Consider the following 6,681-nt stretch of genomic DNA (forward strand, 5'->3'; position numbering starts at 1 on the left):
TATATATATATATATATATATATATATATCTATATATCTATATATATACACACACACAAATATATGCGAGTGCGGGCTTGTGTATGTGTGCGTGCGTGTCTTTGTGTATCTGTTTGCTCCCATTACTGCTTGACACCTAGTGTTGGTGTGTTGAAGTCCTCCTACTCGAGCGGTTCGGCAAAAGAGTCTGATACAATCAGTACCAGATTTAAGAAAAAAGTACTCGGGCTGATTAGTTCGAGTAAAATTTTTCAAGGTAGCGCCCCAGCAAGGCGACAGTTTAATGACTAAAACATGTAAAAGGTAAAAGACACACACAGACACACACATCCGTATCTGTTGCGTCCCTTCATGTCAAACGTTTCTTAAACAATTAACGATTGTAGATTGTTAAAATAATAGACATTGTTAAAATTAGTATTAGCCAGACTGCAACAAGTAATGAGGTCAATATATCGTCTAGGAAAAGAAATATGAAAGAATTTCTTAATGGCCGTGCTCCAGCATGGCTCAGTCTACCGACTGAAATTAGTATAGAAGTGTGTGTTTGTGCGTGTGTGTACATAGCATAAATGAACACATATGTAAAATAAAATAAAAACAACAATAACATGTTTGTTGCTCCTCTTATTTTTCGAATGCTACTTATACATAATTTACTTTATTTAATATCTGAACCTGTTCTGGCTTGAAACAATCTACTTGAACATTTTATTGATAGATGGCAGACAACCAAAAATTAGATATAATACCAAATGAAATACGAGCCAACGAGCCAACTGGAAAACCTCTTTTAAATGGCTGCTTGATCTACGAAGAGAAACAGTTAAATCTTCCGTAAATTACGTCCTAACGTCTTAAAAACAAAGAAAAAAGAAAAAAGAAAACAAAAACTAAGTAACCAAAAACAAAATCGAAAGATATATTGTATAGGGCACTCCTAAATACACTACATTTTAATAAAATACAGGATGGTTACGATGGGACCGTTGGAAGGAATGAAAGACAACACAGAATAAAGGTTTGGACTTAGAACGAAATGAGATGCAAATAAAATTAAGTGGCTGTGGATTGGTAGAGTCGGTAAAGAAGCGGAGAAATGTTGTATATCCCTATGTGTCTACTTTCTGAGTTCAAATCCCACCGAAATCAATTTCACCTTTTATATCTAAAGGGTCGATAACAAGTATCTTAATATCTTAAAAATAGGAAGGACATGTTGGATAAAGTAGTTCTTGGTGCACTATGTCTGAAAACAATGTGGGTCGGTTACAATGGATTTTCTACTAGGTTACCCTAACTGTTAGAGATATTAGCGATAATCTTCCTAAAGCTAAATCAAATAGTGAAAGACGTATTGCATTTAGTCCTAGGTATATTAAAGTCTTAGATATATTAAAAAATACTATTAGGCTGGTTTAAAAAGAATACAGGGGATTGAACTGTAATAATGAAATGAAATATAGTTTCAAATAAGTAAATGAAATATATGAACGAATCTGAATGATGTTTGAATTTTTTTTAGTTTCGAGTTCAAAACTTAAGAATGTTATCTGACATTTCAGTATTGATTTCTAACATTAGATATGGTTCCCTAATTTTGTGGATTGCAACAGAGATAGTTCACAAAAGAAATGAAAGGCAAAGTAGAATGCGATAAAATTTGAACGAAATAAGATGCAAATGAAAATGGCAGGCAGTAGGTTGGCGTAATTCCTATAGCAAATCCCGTCAAAGTCCTCTTCACCCTTTATTATTCCAGAGTCGATATCAAGGTAATCTCTTCAATGCTGTACCGAATTCTATGATCTGGTTTTTAATAATTATTTTTGTATTTTCAGATAATATTAGGAATGTCCGTTTGCTATGAAGTATGTATAAGTTAAAGTTTCCGGCACAAGTAGTTGTTAAAGGTTAACACCCGAAGTGATAACACCACTTTCTGTTTCTTTCTAATTCTTCTGATGAAGGCCTAGCGCCCGAAACATTAGATACTTATCTCCCAATAGCAGTTGAATTTCTCGATTTGTTATTGAACATTTTTAGGATTCTCACTTAGGCACAGGGTCATACATTTTCTGTGATGGCTATATTTTTTATATCGATCTCAGAGCTTGAATAATCCAATATAACTACATCGATGCTTGGAAGAATGAATGGGATTTAAACTCAGAACGTAAAGGGAAGTAACTGAATATCACAAAATATATGGTCGGACATTCTACTAATTCTGTCAATCCACCAACCTTCTGCTTTTAAATATTATTGAGAACTGAAGAGCGGTGAACTGCCCAAAGCTGTAAAGTGGTGAACAGAACACCACACGGCTTTAAGTTACGTTTCTGTACGTTCTGTGCTCACATACTTTTGAGATTGACATTACTTTTCAACCCTTTGAATCTAAAAAATAAGTATCAGTTTATATCAACTATATTCCTCTTTCAAAATATCTAACCTACCTGCTGGAAATGGGAAGACCGTAGACTGGTAGAATCGGTAGAGCAAGAAAAAAATATTTTGCTGTATTTAGTCAGGCCCCTGCTTTCTGAGTTCAAATCACTGTATGATTAACTTCATTTTACTTAATCCTTCCTAGGTCTATAACATAAGTAACAGTGAAACACTGGGCTAATATAATCGACTCTAACTTGACCACAAAACTGTGATCCTTTGCCTATCTTAGTTAACATTTAGCTACTGCTTTTATACTGAATGCAAATACAACGCGATAAACAAAAATATTGGAACGAGAATGTTGGGACGCTTCTGATCTAAAGTACATTTGATTAGAGATGACTAGGGGTTAAACAAGTATATCACACGGTTGTGTGCAACACATACTTGGCTAGTCCATATTCTTTATAGTGAGTTTCTCTACACGCTTTATTAATTGAAATCACTGACACTAATCTAACGACGCCGCGTCTATCACTAACTTCAGCCGAAAGAATATACCGTGATTACGTTTTTACCAGTGACTTGACGAAAGGCGGTTCCAATTGGTAAACAATTTGGATCACTTGATTAAGAGGGTTCAGTTTTACAGTTTGTGAAATCGCGTCAGATTTATAAAACAAACAAAAACAAACAGAACACACCATATTCATATTGTGACTGTTATTACAAAGGGAACTTGTTTATTTCTCATTAAGTCAATCAGTTGATAAAATATTGGGTCATCCCATAAACAATGCAGTTTTTTATACTTCTTTTATTTTTCAAAATTAAGATCAAGCTCTTATTTTAATCTAAAATATACTCTCTCCTTCATTTTCTACAATGCTCTTCTATCTATCTGGTAGACTTGCAAGGCCCTTCTTCCAAAATTCACTGGTCCGTGATGAAAAATACACCTCCAGTACTGTTCTGATCTCGTCTACAGAATTCCTATTTTTTCCGTTCAAATGATTTTGAAGACTGCGGAATAAATGATAATCAGATGGGGTAATGTTCGGCAAATATGGTGAGTGGGATATCGTTTCCCAATCAAACTGCTCCAGCCTTTCGAATGTCATCCTCGCTGTATGTGGCTGATGGAAGAATACCTTTCGATTTGATACCAAAGATGGTCGTTTTTCTTCTAGCGCTGACTTAAACCGCTCAAGCTGCTCGCAGTAGATCTCCTTTGTTATCATTTGGTTTGGGTTTAAATGTTCAAAGTGGACTAAACCTTTCATATTCCACCAAACAGATAACAACACTTTACGTGGGTGAAGATCTTCTTCAGCCTGGAGTGCCTGTGTTTCTCCTTTCCCTATCAACTGTCTTCGGAGCTTGACATTTTTATAGAGAACTCATTTCTCGCCACCAGTTACTATTCAGTCCAAGATCATTCGTGACAACAAAGAAGAGCGCACATTCACTCTCTGCGCGCGATTAGACTTGGGAAGTTTGTGCAGAACCCATTGACCCAATTTGCTGACTTTTCCGATGGTACGCAGGTGTCAATGAATGAGTGAATGATCAAATCCAAGGTTCTCTGCTAGTCCTTCAGTTACGATGGGATTTTGTTCCACCAGGGTGTGCAGGATGTCCTCGTCGAGCTCCACAGATCTTCCAGGACGAGACTCGTCTTCTAGGCTGTAGTTTCCGGCTCGGAATTTCTGGAACCACCGTTGAAACTGGTTTACGCTTATTGTCCGATCCCCATCTACTGCATTAATATGCCTCGCACTTTCCTTTGCCTTGTTGCTTTCATTGAACTCACGAAGCAAAATATGCCCAATATGCTCCTTTGTCTCTTCCATTATAGCTTTGAAAAAATAACTGTTAAAATCGAACTACACTCTTCAAAACTTGCACTAAGAATAAAGTTGATTTTTTATTGCCCACCTGGGGCGACATAGAGGGGACAATATAAGGACATGTGGGGACATATAGCAAATTTAAAACAATGAACAAAAGCGTATGTTACAGTAAAAGACAAATGAAAATTAGAAATGAAATGAAGTTTTCTCAGCCCCATCTCTGAGTTACTTCATTTTTACCTTTGTTCATATTTTCTTTTTGTACTTGGTACCTTCCAAGATGTGGAAACCGTACTCCTTTATTAATTGCGTGTAATCCATGTTCCATGGTAATTTTTCAATATCTAGTTCGATTTCCCACATTTTAAATCCTTCAAATTTTAAAACTTTTTCCTTCTGGTCCTCGTCCAACAACAGGCAGCAAAACCACTCTTGCACATTGTCGAACTTGCGAGTGTCCACCACTCTTATCTTTTTCCACGTTTTTATCTCCTCACACAGATCCTTATTAGTATTGTCATACATAATTGCAAAGTTACTTTTGCTTTTTTATTCGGGAGGTGCAGAGGTTGAACGGCTTGTGTCTGAATGTATTTCTTTGTGTGTTGGAGGGGGGCGGGTAGGTTCAGTGTTTGTAGGGAGCAGGTGGGAGGAAGAGACTGTGGGTGGGGTGGGTGTCTGTATTTTACCTGGTTTCCTCCTTTTTCTTTTCATTTTCTTACCTGGTGTCACAATTCGCCTTCTGTTCCGCTTGTTTCTGCTGGTGGTGGTGATGGTAATTTTTCCTTTTGTCTTACCGCTCCTTCCTTCCCCTTTTTGTCTTGTAGAGGGCAGTTTGCTGTAATGTGGCCTTTCTGCCCTCTACTCTAACTACCATTATTGCATCGTCAAATGCTATTGTTTCTGGCAATTCTTCTATTATTTCTTTCGGTCCCTGTATCACCATGTTTAGGGATTGACCCTTCCAATTTCTTGTTCCCGTCTTAGTGGCCTGGAGAACTGCCACCGTTACTGAGCAAGACAGCGGCTGCTATCCATGCTACATCAACTTCTAGGGAGATTCCCTCTACGCTGACCCTTATGGCACGCCTTCCACGATATATCGGCAACATCACCACTTCATCGGTTTTTAATATTGTTGCCGTGTTCAAATTTGTAACGGTTGCATCCCTAACTTGTACTTCAATTGGTCCAAATTTACTCCCTCTTGTTATGTACTTGATTTCCTTCCAGACTGGCCTTGATGCTTTCTCCACTTGATTCGTCGTCATTTCGTCAATTCTTCTTGAGACTACAGAGTTTGTCTTATATGTTACCATGCATTCCATCCTGTTAATAATTATATCCAATGGAGTTGTCACTTCCACTTTAGTTCCTTCCCTTTTCATCATTTTTGAGTAGTCCTTCCACTCGTTCCAATCCATACTCTACTCCGATATCTTTGCCACCTCTGCGAAGCTTCTATTTTGCCTTGCTTTTTTGTTCATGGTAGTCCATGAAATGTCCAATTGCTCAGAATCGGACAACTCTGTATCTGCTGTCTGAAAATCTGATGTCTTCTATTTTTATACTTGGCCTATCCTCCTATATAGGAGGGAAAGCACAACTAGACGGCCACAAGGCAGCAAAAACCAAAGTGTTCAGCGAACATAACAACAATTCAAACAACAGTGCAACAATATTTAAACAACAATACAACAGTAATACGAACCAAACTCTTCAAAAATGCACGAAGAATAACAACAAGGTAAAATTACTACCTAATTTTTTAGCAAGTTAATGCAGGTAGCTTAATGCAGGACGGAAAAACCCCCCCAGAGAAATGGTACACAAATATAAATGCAAATAACAGGATATCTACAACAGGTGTCTTTCGACTGAGGACGAGTTAAATTAAGCTGGCGTGTGTGGAGGTAAAGCCTTGCGGCAGGGACATAGGTTTTGACGGGTACAGTGAGGAATATAGATGTTGCACGGATGGTAGTCGAACCAAGAAAGAAAGGTCAGGCTTGGCCGAACACCGGTTACATGGGGAGAGAAGAGATTCATGTATATATATATATATATGTATATGTATGTGTATGTATGTGTATGTATGTATGTGTATGTATGTGTAAGTATGTGCATGTATGTATGGGTATGTATGTATGTGTATGTATGTATGTGTATGTATGTATGTGTATGTATGTGTATGTATGTATGTGTATGCATGTATGTGTATGTATGCGTATGTATGTGTATGTATGTATGTGTATGTATATATGTGTATGTATGTGTATGTATGTATGTGTACGTATGTATGTATATATATGTGTGTGTATGTATGTGTATATGTATCTATGTGTATACATATATATGTATATATACATGTGTGTGTATATGTATATATACATATGTGTATATATATGTGCATATATATATATATATATATATA

The 6,681-nt window shown here is 36.9% G+C and overlaps 1 protein-coding gene across 1 annotated transcript in view; it reads right to left on the reverse strand.

Moving 5' to 3' along the window:
- The window catches only part of LOC106878829 (adhesion G-protein coupled receptor D1), a 40,645-nt gene that overhangs the window by 33,235 nt on the left and 729 nt on the right, over window positions 1–6,681 (reverse strand). The window lies entirely within an intron of this gene.

The sequence above is a fragment of the Octopus bimaculoides genome, chromosome 4, assembly GCF_001194135.2.
Source record: "Octopus bimaculoides isolate UCB-OBI-ISO-001 chromosome 4, ASM119413v2, whole genome shotgun sequence".
In the NCBI taxonomy this organism is placed as follows: Eukaryota; Metazoa; Mollusca; class Cephalopoda; order Octopoda; family Octopodidae; genus Octopus; species Octopus bimaculoides.